We start from the raw sequence: 22,591 nt of genomic DNA, 5'->3' as shown, positions 1-22,591 counted from the left end.
GGTACATTTTGAAATCTCAGAAAAGAGTGAGGAGGCTTTGAGTGGTGATGGTGTCATCCATGTGCATGTTGTGATTATTAATAATATTTAGTATCACAGGTAGGTAAGGTCTCAACAGCCCTAAGTAGCACATAATAAGAAGAAATTATAACACTCTGGGTTTATTATGTACCTAGCACAAAGACTCACTTAATCATTTCATCCTCACAACAATCCTATAGTTGGATTCTATACCCATGTTGTATAGAAGGGCACAAAATAAGCAAGTGGTGGGTTTGTGATGAAAACTTAGGTCGTTTATGTTGTAAAGTGTTTATTGCTCTACGTCTCATTTTTCAGGTGAGAAAATGAGTTAGGAAGTTTAAGTAACTTTCCAAAGTGCACAGACTAGCAAACCACAAAGCCTGGATTTGAACCTAGTTCATTCTGACGTCAAACTCAGAGCATTTATCCATTCCAGCATACTTAGGTGCATGAAAAATGTCTGCAGTAATGAAGTTGCTGAGAGTCAGGGCTTTTTGGTACTCTTGCTTTAGCTGATAGTGTTTCTACTGGTGAGGACTATTCTCTTACCTGTACAAAGTTAGCAAATCAACTATGATTTGACCCACTCCTTTCTTAATTGTCTTAAAAGGCCAGTTGCCTCAGTAGGGAGAAACTTTTTCCAAGTCAGCTATCAAAGCTACCATTTATTGAGAGCTTACTATGTGCTGGGCCCTACGCTGAGCATATGCACACTACGGCTAAGCGTATATACACTGCACAATGGCAGTAGAGAGGCCTTTTCAAGAGAGTTGCTATCACTATGTATATAACAGAATAAACCAAACAACATTTAAAGGAATATATTGTTAACTTCATTTCTACAGAATGGAAAATTGAGATCAATAAATCTAACGCACCTAAGGCCACCCCGATGGCAAGGAGCAAGCCAGGTCTGTCCAATGACACCACTGATTCCATAGCACCTTTCTTAGGATGCCCAGATTCACTTAATTGACTCCATGTTATACAATTATATGGACATAGGACATCTATGGTACATGCTTTGCTGAACTTGACTTTATCATGCCTGCCACCTCACTCAATTTGCCTATTTTATTTCCACTGATATTCAGACATAATTGGTGCTAATAGAAATGAAGAGGATGAAAACAGAACTATATATGTATCTGTATATATGTATATGTGTATATATTCTTGTTAATATACCCCTAGTATGAAGTAAATATCCAAAGTAGCTGAAAAAAAAGTCACTGATTGTTTTACGAAAATTATCTCATGTTTTACTTAATTCATATTTATTTATTGAAGGAGTTGCTTCCATATTTCTCACCTGCCTTCATGCACTTTGTCCCTTGGCTTATACATGAATGAATCACTATTTGACAGCACCCCTTTTTGTTTCGCTCTATTCCGTGTTTAGCAGATGCCACCTGTTTCCAGAGGACAGGTTGTTTGTTGTCATTAGGGCACAATGCAGAGTAAAGAGGATATAAACACAGTTGTTGGAGTATAATTACTTGAGCTCCTCACGGAGGTGGACCATCTCATAGTACAATGCTCAACAGGACAAAGTGGGGCCAACTGTCTTTTACAGCATCAGCTGCTGCACCGAATTTGGTGTTTTGCCACCGACACCAAGTCTTTTTTTGTTTGTCAGGTAATTAACAGTAATGATGTCTTGCAGCTTGGCTTTGTTACAGAACCTAAGCTCCTTCTTTGCAGATTCGGGTGCACTACTAAGCTCAGGCCGGTGGTCTGACTGTCACAAGCACCAGCAGGCAATTCTGGGCTTAATGATCTCCCTGTTTTGTTCTTTACATTGGGCAATAGACATCCAGTCTAAAGGCAATTTGAAGGAGAAACGGGAAAGAAAAGGGAGGGGGCCGATGCTTCTCGTAGCAAGGCAACCAGCAAATAAACTAACTTAAAAATGTTTTGACCTTGAGTTCTTAAACATTATTGTAATTCTCCATCTTATAAGGAAAAGCCTTTTAAAGAAAGTTATTCAAATAAAACACAACCCTACAGATGGGGAGTCTGTTTATGAAATATGAGGGAATTCAATTACCCATGAATGGATGAATAGATTTTTTTCCCTCTCTTTGTCTGGTCATCATTGTTACTGTGGATTTCTTTAACAAAAGATATAAAAATAAACAGAAATATCTTCGATGTACTGTGAGCCTGCAGTTAAGTGGCATATCTATGAGAGTGTGTCTCTCTGGGATGCATGCAGTACAGGTACGATTTCAAATTGTGGAAAAAAATTTCCTATCACATTTAACAAATTTAAGTAAACTTTTTGTGGAAAGTTTCATATGAAAAGGAGTGACCATTTGTACAAAAAAAGTGACTTTTATATTTTCCAAAGGAATTCTGTGAAATTCCTCCAGCGTGATTGGTTGGAAATGTTCCTACTACTTACTGATGTTCCTCAGATTTTTCTGGATGAGATGTGTTGTCTCTAATATGAAAAGGATTAGAAATGTTTTTCTCTCTAATATGAAAAACCAAGGAAGCTACTACTTTCTTTGACATTCAAGTAAGTATTTTTCCCCATTTTTAACTACATTTTGAAAAATAAGGCTTACTGGCTTCATCTAATTATATTCCCATTTTATATATGCATATAAGATATAGTATTTTCAGAGTTAAATAATAACCAATTTATTAATCACAAAGTGTCAGACTTTAAAGGCATCTATAATTTACCACAAAGCTATGTCAATGTCACTGGAACATGTACATTAAAGAAGAAACTTGCTTGAATTATTTTTCCACTGAATTTATTTGTTATTGGGTTAGAACATGTAAAATTAACTCTGCTGGCAGATAAGAAATGCACAGACGGTTGAAGTGGGGTAATTTGTGGAGGTATATAGATTTCAGTGCGAATAATTCACAGACATCTTACAAAGGTGATGCGACATTGAAAATCTACCAAAATTTATCTGCAAACTTCTAAAAATATAATGGCTCGCGCTCTCTATTCATCTGAATATTTTGTGCAGCCTTAGGATTCACTGAGGAAGCGAGAAGCCCTTTATACCACTGTTTCATATTTTCTCATACCTACAATAAAGAGTTTAGACAGAATTGGCACTGAATAAATCACAGCTATTTTATTTTTAATATCACAATGATTATTGATGCTTATTTTTTTGTCCAAAGAGAACATTGTAGCAATTATCCTGGAACCTGAGTTTTCAAATGCAAGAAAATAATATTAATATCCCTCTGTAGAGGGAAAGGATCACTCACTGAGAAATAATATCAGTATTGTTGCAGAGCTGGGTGATGGCAGGGATGAGAAAAACGTAACTGCCCTAGTGCCAGAACCCACCCACTTTTCCTCCAATTGGCAGATTTGGGGTGGAGTCCTTTTTCTACACTGTAAGCCACAGAGCAATACCAGGAGTGGTAAGGGATGCAACAATTTCTTCATTAACTAAGAACCTGCAATGCACTCCCTCCAGATGGAAGGAAGAGGTCCCTAAAATCAGTTTCATCTTGGTCTGTCTGTTCCCGACAGCAAAATGTTTTGGCAATTCAAATGTGTGATGACACAGTAACAGCATCAAATCAGCTGCTGCTTATTGGTTTGTGTAATTTGATTGTGTGGAAAGGAAGTATTAGGACACGGACTGACTGACTTCATTTGAAAATGCTTTGTTTATTTAGATAGCGAAGGTAGGTCTATATGCAAAACCCAATTAGAATATCCCCAATGAGAATATTCATAATTCTATTTTAGTATTAAAAACTGAAATTAAATTGTCAACTTGAACATGAATCTAAAAAAGTTAATGTGTGATCAAGTTTTAGGCAAGGATAAAATTGGCTAATATGATGGAAATAGTGTACCAGTTCTCGACATCTAGCAAATATTAAGCAGCTCATTTGGGCACTGGTTTTTCTTTCGCATTTCAGCGCCAAATTGCTTTTACATTTTCTTCACAAATCATGGAAAAGAAAGGGAGTAATAATAATGATGATGATGATGATCCATTTTGGGCATCTTATTATTTTCCCCTTATTCATTTGGGAGCTCCAGTGGAGTCTTAACCATCCCGTAAATACTTACTTAGTAAAAGGAAATAGAATATATTTTCCCTCAGACTCTCTACATTGATATATTGAAATAGCAGGGAAGAGAAAAAAAAAAAGACCCATAATGCTTCATTAGTTAATTGTGCAGAGTACAGCTCTTTAGGGGTAAACAAGTGAAGGACATTTGCTGAATGGCCCATCCTCGTCATGCATATTATGGCCTAATGATGCTAGTAATGGTAGAGGCTCCTGGAGAGTCATCTGTCAAATTAGCACATTGAATTATTTATTGCCTCACAGTAAAATTGTTGAAAGGTAGCAGCTGAGACATGGTTTTTATAAATCTAAAATTCAGAACAAAATACCAGATAACTTGTGCAGCTGCTTGAAGGGTACATTTACTTCTTAATGGTTGCATTTGTGAAGACAATAGTCCTCATTGGGTAAATAGACTTGAGTTTATTTCTAACTTTTAATCTGATACGTAGCACTAATATGTACATATGTGTGTGTACATGAAATCCTGAGTGTTTCAAGTCATTACTTATAATGTGGTAGTCTAAAATTTATATTGATGGTTATGTTAAAGCTTTGTAACTCACCAAGTAGATTTTCTATGTGAAATATAAGACAAAATGCCAACTTTTACTAGACTCTGTGCCCAGAAACTAATAGAGAAGGTAGGTTTCTTGACTTCAAGTTGTATCCATTGTTCATGTTTCTATTCCGGTATAAAGTTTTATATGAAAAGAAGTCCTCCTTCCTGAGACTCAGAGAAGCAAACAAACCTGTGTTCAGTTCTATAAAACAAAACAATAAGAAACATAAACTCAGAGGAAGCTAAGCATTTGGGTGTGAGTAGGCTCATAAATTTGGGGTCCTTCAAAATTATTATTTCAGGATTTTATTCAGTATTCATTTGGTGGATTTGAGCAGAAATTGATTTTCTGTTAACAGACATTATATAGAGAACTAAATTCACCTACCAACGTTTCCTTCTGACCAATGAAGAAGCACTGCCTTAGAGGGGATTTAAGAGAAAACTGTTTTTCAATTCTGTATGGCTCTATTAACTCTTTTCTCCCCAATTCACATTAGATAACTATTACATATATTTAGATAACTATTTGGGAGGATTTGAATTTTTTTTCTTTTTTTGCATGGGCAGGCACCGGGAATCGAACCCAGGTCTCCAGCAGGGCAGGCGAGAACACCTGCTGAGCCACCATGGCCTGCCCAAGGATTTGAAATTTTGGTAATGAAATGTATCACTAACTTCAAATAAGCAGAGCTATACCATGCATTATTTGGCCTCAAAGTAATAATGAAATCACCTCAAAAACACTACATTTGCATCACTATGTGCAACTGAAGACATACATACATACATATATACATATGTGTGTGTGTGTGTGTGTGTGTTTGCAAGTACCCTTTAAATTTGAAGCAGCTCCAGTTTATCCTAGGGATGCTTTAGTACCCTTAGAGTCTGGCATATGGTGATTTCTGGATTGGGTGCCCTCTTTTCTTTGTTCCCCCTATTATTTACTTATTTTTAATCCATATGTTTTATTCATCTGTCCATAAGGTAGATAAAAAGAGCATCAGACACAAGATTTTCACAATCACATAGTCTCACTGCGAAAGCTATATCATTATGCAATCGTCTTTAAGAAACATGGCTACTGGAACACAGCTCTACATTTTCAGGCATTTCCCTCCAGCCTCTCCACTACTTCTTGGATAACAAGGTGATATCTATTTAATGCGTAAGAATAACCTCCAGGATGACCTCCCGACTCTGAAATCTCTCAGCCATTGACACTTTATTTTATCTCATTTCTCTCTTCCCCCTTTTGGTCAAGAAGTCCCACGTTACCAGGAAGGTTCACATCCCTGGGAGTCATGTTCCTCGTAGACAGGGGGAAGGCAGTGAGTCTGCTTGTCATGTTGGCTGAGACAGAGAGGCCACATCTGAGCAAAAAAAGAGGTTCTCTGGGGGTGACTCTTAGGCTTAATATTAAGTAGGCTTAGCCTATCCTTTGCAGGGTTAAGTTTCATACAAACAAGCCCCAAGATTGAAGGCTCAGCCTAATGCTTTGGCTGTCCACACTGTTTGTGAGAATATCAGGAATTCTCCACATGGGGAAGTTGAATTTTCCCCCTATCTCACCAATTCCCCAAGTACTTTTTTATTCACTATTCAAATCACTCTGGAATGTATCGGGGCATCCCTCTGGACACTGACTGCCCCCTTAATGGGCAAAGGACTATAGATGAACTGGCATTAGATCAGAGTCTTGAAATATGAATGGGCCTTTGATGGACAGAGAAAAAGACAAAAACAAAGTTAACTGGTAGAAAAAACAGTCAAGGCGAAGGTATTGGGGAATAAAATAAAGAAAATTAAACTAAAAACTAAGTTGTGCCCGATCATGAAATGTTCTTGAACGTTCTGTTAAGAAGTTTAGAATTTATTTTTAGGGAAATTAAACCAAAACTTTAGTTTTCTTTTGAGCAGTGTTTGAAAACTCTGAAATTATGTAGGGCACTACAGGTGAAATCCAGGCAAGAAATGGAAAAGGTATTTGCTAAAATAATGTTGGTGGTAATTAAAATAAGGAAATGAATTCAGCAAAGAAATCTTTAGCTAAAGATGAAAAATTACAGGTGAAATTTGGAAATTACCTTCATACATGTAAATAGCCATGAGAATACTAAGTTGCTTATTTGGTATTGATTGGAGCACATGTTGTTTGCCTGCATATTTTATTGCTTTTGAGAAAGCGGGCATCATATTGTAGCAATATTATTTTTATTACCACATCAGTTTTGTCATCAAGACCTTGTTTTTCCTACTGCTGTTGCCATTTTTTAAAATATATTTTAGCTACCCTTTCCTTTTTTATTGCCTTTTCCTTTTTATCATGTTTTCACATCTACCATAGCCAAGGGTCTTTATTTTCCTATTTCTCTTTTAAACTCTTCAAAGGAAGGGTGAAGTAAATATAGATATTTGTGTATATTTATGTTATATTCCAGACCCTTAAGTTAAGCAGTTTATCTAATTCAATAAAAACAAAACACAGGGACTCTGCTATTGTTATTTGGTAGGAGCAGAAAAGGATTCTCAGCAAAGTTAAAAACTTGGATCAAAATCACAGTGCTAATGACCCCAGGTTTGTATAATTCCAGAGTTTTGATTTTCCCCTATAATTCTTTCTATATCGTATTGCCTCCCACACAGAGATGCCCCTCTAGTATCTTGCTCTATTCCTCAGCTTTTTGCCCCCATGCTTAGTGGTCATCTTTAATCCCTTATTTCTACTTCATTTTCCCTTTTACTTCTATGCTGCCATTCTAGGTCTACTCTACCAATCGGCAGTCTTCCTCATGGTACAGTTTTGTGTGTTTAAATTTTCTTTTTGTCTTTCTTTTCTACTGATCTACTAAATTGCCAACACATTACATTAATATGGTAAAATTTAAAAAGCTTTTAGTTCTGAAACTTATGAAGTTATAAGTAGTCTCAAACCCACCCTTCCTTTGCCAATACTGAAAGATGGAGCTACAATTGCATGCTTATGTTCCAAAAAGCAATAATGGGACTGCTGAATGGAGAAGAATAATTTCGGTTATACACCGTTGGCCAGAGAAATCACCAGTACATTCGCTGCTCATGTGAATATACTATGGATTGCGTTATTCTACATATCCATATTCTTGTGATAAATGTGGTGCAAAAATTATTTTGAAGATGGAAATTTGTGTGGTGGTAGAACTGCTTCAAAGCAGTCAGATAAATTTTGTTGAGTCTCATAAAATAGATTTCTACTGCAAATACAACACGACACTTTGGTTCATTGAGGCAGGATCTTGAGCTGATGGCTAGCTGACATTTAGAAACCCAGTTCCCTCTATCTTCCCCCAGTGAGCTGGGAGTGAGCTCTTGATTAAAGAACAGTTGCAGCTAACTCTCTCTGGAGGATAATTAAAATCATTTGACATCTTCAAAGCCTCTGTTGAAATCATTGTGTGAAGGCTTTGTATACAAACTGGGGTTTATTTATGAAGTATGCAATTTTAAAGGAGTCATATTTACATTTTAGACCTACGGAGCGGTGCTGATGAGCCAGTAGGTGGCAATCTTCCCTCAGAATATGTGTCAACGAAGGGTCCCAGCTCAGGTTTGGGGTGTGCCGGTTGACTAAATTAACATCAAGGAGTCTGTCACTAAAAATTCAAAATTCTTCCAAAAAAGCACATTTCTCCTTTTATGTTAGAATGTTTACCATTCTCTTTGTGGGCTAAATTTTACCAACTCCACTTTTCATCACCAAACTGAAGTAGGCATTCTTTGTCCATGGTGGTATTATATATTTATCATTAGTCCATGGTGGTATTATATATTTATCATTAGTAATAAAGGTATAGATATATTAGAAATAAATCTTTCTTTTCAAATCACTCATGTACTGTATATTAGCACCTGCACTTTGCCAAAGTCTTATTTAGAATATTTTCTAAAGTGTAAATAAGAAGCTGTAAAATATCATAACTCTTGCAAAATGTTAGGCAGAAAACTTAAATGATTTTGCGGTCTGCATCTAACTCTCCATTGTAGCTATCCCAGCCAATAAGTAATTTAAAGTTTAATGTTTTATGAAGGCTTGTTCAAAATACCAAACGTGTTTTTCATTGGGCAATTTTAAAAAATGCATTTTATGAGGAAGGACAAAAGAAATCCGAATGCCTTATGTGGGAGAGGAAGTTTGCAGGATATTTTCAATATTTTGTGACATTCTCATTGTAAATTTTCTGGAGATGTGTAGTATAACTGCTACCGGTGTGAATGCAGTTCTTCTTAGCAACTAGAAGGTAAGCTTGCTGTAGCCTTCAGTCTGCTCATCATTTCAAATCAATAAACAAACCCACAGCTTTATTTTAAATAATTGATTTGAAGTTGGTATTGTCCCGGGAATACTGACTAATGTTCAGTAATATCTAGCTCTTCTCTACTTTTGAGAAGAGAGAATTGTGCCTCGCTGCTCCCTTGATGTTACATGTAGGTCTAAAGCTTGCCCAAAGGAATGTATGTGGAAGAAATAAATGTCACTTCTGAGCAGAAACTTGAAATTGCTGGTGTCAGACTTTGCTGTACTCTCTTTCCCTTGCTGCAGCTGCCCAGCAGCTTCCCAGACTGTGACTTCTTTGTCACCCTCAGTTATTTAGTGAATTCAAGGGGAAATGAAGGCCTCAGTTTACTATAAGAGATATGTAGCATGGTCAAGGAATAGCCTTTTATTGTTTGATATTACCGTGGTTTAGGATTTGTTTGATAACTTAGTGTAATTTAACCTATGCTGACAAATAGATAAGAAGAAATTAAACCTTGCACTGTGGATTAGGCAATATTAAATCATATATTCTGCTTTATTCTCCCCTTTCAGGAAGACAAAAAAAAATACAATGCATGCATAGGAAAAAATACACTTAGATGGATACACTTGGGCATTAAAATTCCCTTCAAATTTTCAAAATGTTTTCTATTATTATCACTAATGGAGGAAGTAATTGCTGCTGCACCTTCCCTCCCTTGCAGGTAAAAGTTGAACCCGCTCTCCAATAAAGCAATGTACTCATTTTTTTTTTTTTTTCAGTAGTTTTGATAATCCACTGGCAGATGGATTCCAAGTCAATTTTAGAATACGAAAGATTCAGTTGAAAACAAATAGATGTGTTAAACCTCAGGACTAAGGTAAGTGATGGTTTTTACTGGCAGATAGCTAATATAAATGTTTGTTTGGTATTTGCCTCTATTGCAGAAATTTTAAGATACTTCAATATTTTTGTGACCTTCCCAGAATATGATATAGTATTACTGACAAAGCCAAAGACCTAAAAATTTCTATGAATTGTAATCAAACTGTGATTTGTGCATAACAGAAATGATATTCCTTTTTTGGGAAAAAATCGTCACATATTTAACGATTAGAGATAACATTTGCTTCACAATCATTCCATTCTAGAAGCATGCCTCTGAAAAAAATCACAGGAAAATGTGCAAATGCTTTATTCTTTTATATGTTAGAATTAATTCAAGGTTCTTCCTCTAAATATCATCATTCTCACTTGCTTGCATTCTGATATGTTTCCTGATTGGGAGAAAAGGGAGATGTGTTTAGCACTTTGGATATTGTACACTACCTTTGGTACACAGTTGTTATGTGCTAAATACCAAAATCCCATCCGTCATTCATCAGGGTATTAATGAAACTTAACTTGATGCATGGCTTCGCTGTCTGATTTCTTTATCTATTTAATAGTTAATGGTTTGAGACTCATTTAGTCAACAAATGTTTATTGCATACCTGCTGTATGCAGGCTCTGCGTTAAAGCAGCATAGATATGAAGTTGAAGGATATAAGATTTTTATTCTAGAGTAAGTCATTATGTATCTGAAGTAAGTCAAGAATATAAGTGATTTGGATGTATTGTAAATGCCACAATTCAGGTATCTTCAAATTCTTTGGATACCAGGAAGATGGAGCAATTAATGACATTCTAGAGAATGTAAGAAAAGAATGATGAGAAGTACAAAGTTACCAAAGGTTATATGTTATGTGAGAACCATGTGTGACCTGGCTTGGTTTGAATGACCCAGGAGTATTTGGAGTATAGGACTTACAGAAGAATATTTATTGATATAAAATAAATACAACCATATAACTTTGCTTGAGAAGAAACACTCTAGGTAATTAAAGATAGAAAATAACAAAGGATATTTGTCATTCACAAAATAATATATCCCATAAATTGTCCAAATAAGAGACAGATAAATATAGTAAGTTGGAGGATTGGGCCATAAGTGGAGGTGAGGAAGGGAAATAAGCACTTATTGATCAATTAGAATTTTCTAGACTCTTCGATGGCATTTTGCACGTATCATCACATTTGCCACTCACAACCACCCAGTCCAGTAAGCATTACAACTCTTATTGTGCTAACACTTTCAAAGGGGTCTTGGGCAGCAAATAGATAAAGATTCTCCTTAAACTATGATTGCAAGTCCCTTTTTTGAAAATAAATGTCATAACTATTAAATAGTGTGTCATTTTTCCTTATCCTACTTACAGAGTTGTAATTTGGTTTTACAAGGTTTACATTTCTTATAAAACTTATTGTTTCTATGGTATTAAACTAACCTTAATGGACTCTGAAGGGCAGGGGTAGTGTTTGCTGTCTTAGGCACAGTCTGTAATCTGAGATTCCTTTTTGCCAATGAGAACAAATAATAACCTATTTTTCTACACCCTATTTATTTCCTGGCTATCTTGCTCTAACTTTCATTAAAGCAGAAATAAAATTACTTCTAGATAGCTAATATTATTTAAGGTAGTATATAAATATTTTCCTACTAATCACCCACCCCAAAATTCTGTTTCATTTTTGCAGCAAAGCAGAGGGATACACAAGCCTTTCAACTATCAGAAAGCCCTCTGCTGCTTTTTAGACCTTAATATTGGGCAATTTGATCAAGGCTTCATCATCTCTTAGTCCCACTTTCTGCCACTCTTATTTACTGACCCTAGCTCCAGCCTAAAGCAACCACAATCCCTGGAGGCCATATGTCCTCTATATTCAACCAAACTTTGGCCAAGGATTTTAGTCCACATGACTTGCTTTGAGATTTCTTAACTCCTTCTGGTTAATACATTACCGAGGTTGTTCTACTCACAACTTGCACATACTGACAGAAATCTTCTAATATGCACAAATTTAAAGCAATATGTATTACTGATAGAATAGCCTATATAAGAGACAGTATCAGTGAAAGCTATCTATTGTGCACCGGGACAGTCCTGAAACCAAGTGCTTGCCACAGTAAGTTTCTGCTATTGGTACAAAAGTATCCTAATGAATTTTCTTGGTGCCTTAACCCTTTGTGTTAGGGGAACATGGCTGAAATTTTTCTGAGAAGATTTGTCATATCTCCTTAATTACTAGGTGCTTTCCTATCGAGCAATTTTCTTCTATTTTCATAAAATATGGCTTTATAGCAAAGGTGTGCATAGTAACCAAGAGTGCAGTAGCACCCTTCATGTCTAATTGCTGTAATTCATAAATTGTCAACGTATGCCAGATAAGTTGCGAAGTTGCAATTATTTCTTAAATATTCTCTGTATGGTAGTGAATGATATCTCCAAATCAGGATTCAGCTTCAAAGAAGATAAACAAGATATTCCACTGCAAGGACAAACACGTATAGCCAGTCCTTAACTTCTGTTTGTGTTTCCTGCCAGATTTGCTTTTGCCAGTGTCTGTGTTTACATGGTGAGCCACGGGTAATTATGGTGCCTAGTCATTCACTGGTGATTAGCATTAGCACATTTTGGTGCAGGCATCTGAAAGGGGAGCCAATCAACATATACAGATGTTAAAATCGCACATTTACAAATAATATTCAAATACTCGATATTTAAACCATTCCCTCCAATTTAGCAAATTTAACACTAGCAGTTATTATAGTAACCTTCTCCTCTTCTCCTCTAAAAACAAGAAACACACAACAATTGAAAAACCAATTTTAAAACAAATTGCACTGATTCCTCCAAATATTTCAATAACGTATTGCTAATATATACTGACTTAAACCCTTCATTCAAAATAACTTGAGAACAACTCAAGGAAATTATTGCACACAAGGATCCATAACATGAAGACCAAAAGCAGCTTTTGTATTATTGCTCCATGTCTTGAGTGTGCTACCCCATGCATTCATCTGCAGTACTGAAATCAGTCAAACAAAAGAACTAACTTCTGGTAAAAAATAAATGTACAAATTTATACATGTATAAATCTGATCTTAGAACATTCAAATGTGATTTTAAAAATGTGAACTCTCAATGCTATGAAATTGAAAATTTTCAACCTCCAATATACAGCACAGCAATAGCAAATTGAATTTCTGCTTACTTTTAAGACTCAAACATATACTAGTTTCAATACGTTTTATATAACAGATATATATGTAACTCCATTATAATAATAGGGTATATCAAGATGGTGTACTATACAAATATAAGGAGAAAGGTGTGATTATACTTTAGCAGGTATTTCCATTATCCATTCAACAAATATTTTTTGAATCTCTAATATGAGTCAGTCTCAATGAGGCATAAATGAACCTATACCAGTTCCTTATTAGAGGCAGTTTCTTTTTCCCATTAGAATTATAGTTTGTGTATTATAGTTTAATAAGCTTGTATCTGAGATTGTAAAAACAGCAGCTGACAGGCTACAATGTGACTATATAAAAGGTTCACAAGGTTTTAAAACACCTGAACTGAAATTTGAAAATAGAAAAATTTCACAGGAAATCTAGATTTTTGGTGTCTTTCAAAATACAAGAATATGGTCACAAACATGTGCAGCCGAATTCCATGTACTATCCAGATTTCAATGGTTCCCACTAATTCCTTTTGATTTGCCCCCAGGCAGCTGATTCTAGCAATCTCCATCATGGGTCTGGCCCCTAATATACTGAATTGCAGATCCTTGTCTTCGATTTTCCCACAAGAGATGGAATAAATTATGCATCTAATGTGTGTGTGTTTCCTTCTCAATCTCTACCTTAAGAGTAACTTTTTCTTTTGTCCCCTACCTCAATTTTTGCTCAAATATCCTCAGACCTAAAGCAATACAGCTAATGTTGACAATACATTCAAATTCTGATCATTTTTCACTTTATAATTAAAATTAGTTGATTTATAGCTAATCAATAAAATTAGTTGAATATATGTTGGAAACAAAATTAAAATGCAAGTCATTAAAAATTCTATGAATCAATTTTTTATTGCATTTAATTGTGTTAACTGCATTTTTAATCAAGCATCTATTGCTAACGATTTTATCTCCATAAAGTCTTTTGGTGTAAATAGTGTAATTAGCTAGGCAGAGTCTCTGCATCAGGTGGACTTATTTGGTATATCGTGGAAAAATAAATTGTTTTTGTGTCTTCTTTTCTTGTACCAAAGGCTGATCTCAACACCATACACTGCTGTTTATATACTGCAGTGACAAAGTCAGTGGGGAGGTGTTCTTTCTCCTGAAACGCTCGCACACAGCACTATTTTATTTTATACCAAAGCCTCATCAAATATAACTTCATATCTAAGATTTACCACAAGGAAGATTTCTTGTCATTATAAAAGTTAAATTCATAATAGGTTGTTAGAATGACAACTGATCAGCACTAGGCAGAGCCAGCAAGAAAAGCTCAGAAAGCTATGCTTTGAACACAAAGTCAGCAAGAAAACTTTAAAGAAACACAAAAATTCGGATACAGATAAATTTTGTCGGATGACAGAGACAGATACAAGTAAGGTAACAAGATACAGTCTCATGTGCACAAGAACAAAGAAAAAAATAAAAGACAGCAATGACAAACACACACACACACACCAGGATGTTAGAACAAGCAAGGAGCGTGTTGTGCTCCTGTTACAAAAAGGAAAGGGGACTAGTGAGACTAACTATTGAAGAGACAGTTAAGGTCATGGATTCCCGACTGGCCATTTTTGTTTGCATGGCAAGGGGTGAGCCAAATGGGGTATCCGCGAGGCGATATTGACCCAGGCATTCAGGTCACAGACAACACAATATAGAGTTCACAAAAGGGGGGGGGGGGTTTAGGGAAGCTGAGTAAGCTGAAAGGGCTGTTGGATCAGAACTCTACTTGGTGTATGTTTCATTCGATTTAACTATACAAGGAAGCTACTGTAACTTCCATTACTGTTTGCTCCTCCTCTGGAACTTTCAGGCCAACTCCATGAATTTACTCCTTCCTGTCTTCAAACAGTCACTTCCAACTGACTCACATGTGGGGTCTTCCAGAGCCTGATAACGAATAGTGTCCACCTTATTGGAAGGTAGTAATGGCAACAGATGTATCGAGCACTAGGTTGATTTCTTAGTTCTACGAGCAATCATTGATGTGTATGTGAGCCTTGGGTAGTGGCATGAGAAACAGGTGTCAGCTGTCAAGACACTTGACACTGTCAAGACACTCCTCAACATTTGGGAAAAGATGGCTCCACTCCATGGAAAGTGGGATTTTGGTATTTTAAGAGAGGTGTTATAGAAAACTCTTTAAACATCATTAATTATTTTTGCACTGTAGATTGTTTACGTGATTCTTCTCTAAGAGCCTAGACATGAGCTATTCTGGGTGAGCGGGTATGAACAGCTAGCAGACAAGCTGGGAAGGAGCCCTTTGAGGGCAGAACACGACACATATAGTGAAGGCTTGGGGTACACAATTACTCACTCCTCACCCTACCTTCTTTCAGCTTACTTGTGCCTGGAGGAACAAGGAGAAACATTGCATCTGTCACTACAGGTCTCCAGTTTTTTAAATTTTACCAGTTGTATGTAGTTCTCTTTTGATATAGTATAACCTTTTGTCAGGAAAAATACTTATGGGAAAAAATCTTTAAATTTAATATAAAACCTAATTCTTTTGCTCCTATTGAATGTGGGAAGACTGAATCTTTATTAGAGTGCATTTCTACAAAGAGATAAACATTTTAAAAAATAAGCATGAATGGAATCCAGGCTAAAATACATCCATTTATGCAGGAAAATAGCTTTTACTGAAGAAAATAGCACAGATTCATCACACGGAGAAAGATGTCATTTTCAAAGCCTATTTCCAAGATCAAAATGCAGAACTTTTAATATAATACATTAGCTTTCTAGCTACTTTTAAGTATGCAACTTTTTTTAAACCAAAGGATTTACTTTTTATCTTTTTTAAAAGACAACTTCAGCAATTAATTACCTCTATGAATAGAAAAATTGTCAAAACTAGTTCAAAGCTTCTTTGCAGGACCAACATACAAGCGGGGCTTGAAAATTGTTGTAAACCATGGACACTGTGCTGAGCAACAGTTTTATTAAAATATTTTAATTATCTTAATATATAGCTAAGTACTAAATGCAAATTACTAACTTTCTGAATAAACCCATGTCTGTACTGCTAGTTTTGTCTCATTCATGTTCAAAGCAATTCAACATGCCGTGACATTCAGCTAATAAAAGGGCATCTGTCACAAGGGAATAAGTACCAAAATCAACAATTTGCATAGCGAACAAGGTTTATATTGTGGCGACTCATGTTGCCTTGTACCAAACAATAGGATGAACACTCCCTTATGGCCTCTACTAAGTACTAGACATGTGGCCTTAGAAAAAGAAATCCCCTCTCATCCCACTTTTTCCCAGTGGTGCTTTGTTAGTTCACAGCAAGGGTTTGACTTCATGCCCTGGTCTCTGTCTGAGAGGAAGTCCAGCTCAATTCAATTTGCATCTTTCTGCCTTTTCATAATGAAACAGCATCTATTTGAGCAGGCCCCATGATAATGCAGAGCAGATGGGCAGAGTTTTGTCTAATTAGATTCTGGGCGGCCTGTTTGCTATAGTAAATGCGCGTGGATTTGCTTATTTCACACTTATTTCAGTGACAACAGCTTTGTGGAAACTAGATAGTAATGAATATAGCAGAGCAAGATAACCTCACCAAATAACTACTTAGTACAAATCAATAATTTTAATTCCATTAGTATTTACTATCACCTTTTAATGAGTTGATTGCTTTCTGTTTGATTGCAAAAGAATAAAATTTCACCTCATAAAAATCACTGCATCTCTTTTGATTCTCTCTTTTTTTTTTTTTCATTTAGCCTTTCTTTCCCACTTTTTTCTTTCTTCTTCACAGATTGTTGAAATATCCGGATCTATAATGCTTACCAATTATTTTTTAATCCAATTATTTAATCTATTAAAAATCAAATTCCAAGAGAGTCACTCTGAATTCTATTCTTTTGGCTTTTAGAGTTCTCCAAAGACACACAGAAATATTGCAAAACATACCCACAGACTTATAATTTACACATCCAATCGAGTCATATTTATGATTATCACTTGCAGTAGATTCACTGAGGTGTACTTGTTCACTCTACTTTCCAATTAGAGAATTGTCAGAGAGCAAACAAGTTCAGGTGTTAGTCTCAGAAGCACAATTTTCAGATTCCAGGCTTGACCTTTTCCTACTAACGTCTTCTTTATTTTTCACACACACACAAAGTTTGGGGACCTACATGAGAGATAATCAATAATGCTGAGATTGAAAAAGTTCATATTTTGGGAGTCATAGTTTTCTCTCATTACAATTCTCTCCCTTTTATTCCCCTGTCCCCTCAGATCGCCATTACCTAAGCACTTTCTACCTCAGTCAGTTACATCATAATGCGAATGTAAATCAATATCTTGCAAGTAAGGAGTTAAAGACTGTGTTTCTTATCACATAACAAAAGTCTTTATCACCCAAAAGAAGTTCATGCTTTAAAATTAATTATGTATTAAGCCTTTAGGAAAAGAGAGGAAGGGAGTCTTCTATGCGATTTCTCACCACATACACAGTGGACTACTTGATGTCATTATAAAGAAATGACACATGATAGTTGGAGAGACACATTGGAAAGATATATGTTTTATTTAGATTATGGCTAATCAATCATAAGAGAAGATCTATTTCCTGAACACCTGGAGGCTTTTAATATAAGTATCTCCTTCTATCTTACTTATTTGTAAATATCGTTATATTCATTGCGCAGAAAACATTCACCTAACCAGACTCTGAATTCCAAACGCTCGGCACACCTGTCTTTCTCATAGGCATCTTCAAAGGAGAACAGTGAACAGCTGGCTCAGTTCTAACAACAATAACCAAAGCGTAATCCCTGCTACAAAAATCCAAGGCTAGTTTGGGAGCCCAAATATTCTTTATCAAAATCAAAAGATGAAGGTCCCTAAAAAAATTAACATGCACTGATACACGTGGTGAATCATTTTCTCACATTGGATGCAATGAGAGATGTAGGCTAATCACCTTTTCTTCTTCAGGTTGAAGATTTATTTTCCCCAAATAGTGCAAAAAAAAGTACTGTGGACAACTCAATTTCAACATCCAGCAGCATGAATTTATTGTCTGTCCCTCCTCCACCTGAGACCTGCTTCTCTTCCAATCTTCCATATCTCAGTAAATGACACATCCTTTTTAAGTCACACAAACCAGAAACCTTACAGTGTTCTCTGACAGCTTCCAACTCCCTCTCAATTTCTCCCTCTATCACTGTTAATCCAGTCTTCTAAATAGCTCTTGAATCCACTCCCTTTTCTCCATGCTCTCCACCTGACCCAGAGAAGGTCTTCATTCTCCCATCTGGAAAAGAGAGGAATTCTGGTCATCTTTCTCACCTCATCAGCAATAAATCCCAACATAAATTACTATCTCTACAAGGTAAATATGATCCTATTATTTCCCTGCTTCACTGGTTCCCCTTTGCCTATAGAGTGAAAGCTGAAGTATGTGTTATCACCAGCAATGCTCTTTGAAGTTTTGCATCTTTGATCATCTTCACTCCCCCCACTACCTGAGCATCGAGAATCACCAAATGTCTCATCATCACCAGACTTCTGCATAATCTTGGTTTCCCCATGACTGCAAACATTGTCCTCTGACCTCCAAAGTTCTTCCCTCCTTTTCCAGCCTGGTAAACTGCTATTAATTTCTTTCTTTCTTTTTTTTTTTTGCCTGGGCAGGCACCGAGAATCTAACCTGGGTCTCCAGCATGGCAGGCGAGAACACTGCCTACTCAGCCACCATGGCCCGCCCTAACTGCTGTTAATTTTTAATGCACATCTCAAATAGGGCCTTTTCTGTGATGATTTATCTGACTCGTCTTCTATCAACTTTACCTTGTTCCCAGCTTTGTACTTATCGCATTGTATCACATTCATTTACAAGCCTCTCCCACAGGTTACGAGCATCTGGGGAGTGAAGATGCATTTCGCCATTGTCCTCTGGGTTCCTGGAAAAGTGCACAGGGTCTAGAAAAAATCAGTGCCTGTTGAATCAATGAATATCGAATACTGGTGTCTTCTTTATTTTTCCTTCTTTGCGAAGTTTCCCTCCATGTTATCAGTCGCCTAGGCAGAGAACCATGGGGTTGCTTGTAGGCAAACAGGTCTTCAGGCCCCATATCCATATTATCTTTCTTTGTCACACCAGATAGTCTTCCTTATGTACTAGATTGTCCACAATATATCCTCCAACTTCTGAATCAGTCACATAATGATTTCCTGAAACTTCCACTCAATCACTTTTCTCCCCATTTCTATACACCTGAATTTGATAAAAATAGCCTCTTTCAGGGATCACAAGTGAGCCTGCCATGTCAGATTATCTTCTCATTTCCAGTGGTGTCTATCACATATACGGGAATTTCACTAGGACTATACTTTGCTTGTCGATCTTGTAACACCCTGACTGACTGCCTCCTTTAATGTACTAAATATCTTTAAATTTGATTTTTAAAATATGATTGGCCTGCTAAAAAAAGCTTCCAATGCCTTCTTTTGTGCTGTTATGGGATATATTTTCTTAAAATTCTCTCCATACCTCTATCTACCTATCTTTCTAGGCAAGTGTCTTAGTTTGTGAGGGCTGCTATGACAAATATCACAAACTGGTTGGCTTAAACAACTGGAATTTATGATCTTGCAGTATTGGAGGCTAGGAGTCCATCATCAAGGTACTGGCAGGGCTTGTTTTCTCCATGAGTCTGCAGGATTCTGGCAAACCTCCATCATGTGATGGTTTCTCTCTCTCCTTGTGTCTGCTCCTCTGATTTCTGCTGATTTCTAGCGCCTGGTTTCTTGCAATGACTGCATCTGAGTTTCTTTGCTTATAAAGATTCAAGTTATATGGATTAAGCCTCATCCTGATTCAATTTGGGCTCATTTAAAAGGGAACTTCAAAGTTCCTATTCACAAATGAGTCCAAGCCCTTAATAATAACTATTTTAAAGGTACTATTTTCAATAAGTTCACACACACAGGAACATGGATTAAGTCTTGAATACGTTTTTATGACGGACATGATTCAGTCTCCAACAGCAAATATTTCCAACTGTCCAGGTGTACGTCCTTTGTCTTCTCAGAATTATCTGCAGAAATAATTTAGAATTTAATTGTCCCTTGCTCTATGCAAAAATTATCATAAATTATATTCAGGACCAGTGATATTCTAGGATGTGTGTTAGATAACTTTGGACATCAGAAGATGATTTGATGTATAGGGTCACTACAGATTCTAGCAAGAGGTCATAATACCCTTTTGTTAATTATTCTTTGGGTGGGACCTGTCTATTTTCTCTTTAAACCCTTCCATAGATATTAAGATGCTTCATTTTATTGAGAGGGGAAGCTTTCCTCCTGGTACATGGCCTTGTCAATAGATACGTTTCACTATTCCCAGATGTATCCTAGCCACTAGTCACTAATGCCTTTTCGAATTTAAATTCCTAATTTTGATTAACTGTACTTTTTTACTGTTGACAAGTCACTTTTATTCTGTAAAGAATAAAAATCTTTGTTAAAATCATTAGCAAAACTTCAAAATGGGGTCATAATTGATAACTAACATCACTTCTAAAGTAAAAGACAAAATCATTCTCCTTTTTCTTTTAAAAAATATGTAGATTTCATTTTACTTGCCACATATGATAGGGGCCAAGAGGCATTTTCTCCTCATCAGAGAGATATTCTTGATGCAAGGAAATGGCTTTTCTCAGCCTTTCCTGTCCCTTCAATTACATATTTCCCCTCTCACTCATCTCATCAAAACCCATATGATATTTTCTTGGCTTTCAGACAACTTCTGTGCTTTGTGGATAGCTGGTTTTCCCACTCTAGTTTGCCCTCCATCACTTTACATGAAATAATCTGCCAAATTAATTTGATTCCTTAATGTCAACAAATAAATGCCAAACCCAGCCTACCATTTACAGCCCCCTCTGATCTCGCCTTATCTAACATTTCAGTTTCATCTCAACTACCATCTTGAACATATATATAGATTTATACGTATTTATATATATGCATCTTTCTAATGAGAGAAAATTCACATGCTGTACAACTCACTCTTCTAAGCCTACCATTCAATGTTTTTAAAAATATTCTCAAGTCTATGCAACCATTACTATTTTTATTCCAGAAAAATTTTATCTGAAAAAAGAAACCCCACACCTCTTACTGTCACCCCCAACTCTGCTCTTCTAACAGTTCCTGTCAGCTATTAATATTTTTGTCTCTAAGGATTTCTTTACCTATTCTGAACATTTCCTATAAATGAAATCATCCAATATGAGACCTTTCGTGCCTATTTTCTTTTATTTAATATGTTGTCAAGATTCATCCATACTGTGGTACATATCAGCACTACAATTTTTTAATGGCCAACTACTATTACATAGTATGGATTTATCATATGTTCATCAGGTGACGGACATTTGAGTTGTTTCCACTTTATGATTATTGCAAATTACTCTTCTGCAAACATTTGTGTATAACATTTTGTGTAGAAATATGTTTTCAGTTATCTTGGTTATATATTTAGGAGTGCACTTCTTAGATCCTATAGTAACTAAATGGCTCACTTTTTGAGGAATTGCCAAACATTTTTCCACAGTCGCCTCATTTTACATTCTCACCAGCATGGTATGGGGATTCCAATTTCTCTATATCTGCACCAACAGTTGTTATTGTTCATCTTTTTTTTTTTTATTACAGCTATCCTAGTTGTTGCAAAGTCTTATTTCATTGTAGTTTTGATTTACATTTCCCTTTTCTCCCATTCTGTGGGTTGTTTTTTCACTTACTTGGTTGTCGTCCTTCGATGCACAGAACTGGCCCTACATCTTATCAATTAAAATTAAGCTCATCCTTCAGGATCATTTTTAATGCCACACACATCTTGTGGTTCTCCTTACCTACCTCAGAATAATGGTATCCCTTCATCTTTGCATAAGCAGATCAGTTAGCACCTGCTATTGTAGTTACATAACTTTACCTTCTGGAAGCAGTATTTCTCTCTACATTTGGGTCTCCAAGATCAATGACTCTATTTTATACATTTTACATTCCCCATGGTACCTTTGATTGTAGCAAGAGCCCTAAAATACATTTTGTTAATTTACGAAGAAGAGTCAGTACAGCTAACACAGGTCGACAGCATATGGTTGTGCACAGTACGTACAATTTTGAGAGCATGTTTAAAGTGACCTTACCCTATAAATAGACTTTTATGAAAACTGCTATCTCTTGGAATGCAGATGTCAAGATAAGACAATTAATTTGAATATTACTAAAAAAAAACTAGCAGTAGGAATTGTATATGTAAATCTGACATTATTTTGTTTACTTATTCTTCAACTAGAGAGTTTTAAAGTTGTAAATACAGTTAAGAATATTCTCTTGATCAACACACAATACAAACTGATTTTGACATGTTTCTTATCTTTTATACCCTTAATTACATTTTCTTTTACTGTTCACAACCAGAAATTTCCCTTCTGGTTGTCTTTAAAACTATGAGTTCGTGATTGCTCACTTCTCAGAGCTAAATTAGCAT

General features: G+C 36.0%; 1 long non-coding RNA gene across 1 annotated transcript in view; it reads right to left on the bottom strand.

The window, feature by feature from the left end:
• Nucleotides 1-4,723: 4,723 nt before the first annotated feature.
• The window catches only part of LOC143646222 (uncharacterized), a 90,925-nt gene continuing 73,057 nt past the window's right edge, over nucleotides 4,724-22,591 (bottom strand). The window contains exon 12 of the long non-coding RNA XR_013157393.1: nucleotides 4,724-4,856. This is a non-coding gene — a long non-coding RNA (uncharacterized LOC143646222). The remainder of the gene's footprint in view (nucleotides 4,857-22,591) is intronic.

This window comes from Tamandua tetradactyla, chromosome 9 (genome assembly GCF_023851605.1).
Source record: "Tamandua tetradactyla isolate mTamTet1 chromosome 9, mTamTet1.pri, whole genome shotgun sequence".
NCBI classification, from domain to species: domain Eukaryota; kingdom Metazoa; phylum Chordata; class Mammalia; order Pilosa; family Myrmecophagidae; genus Tamandua; species Tamandua tetradactyla.
Note: the sequence above shows the minus strand (reverse complement) of the source record. Positions and strands in the feature narration are given on the sequence as shown.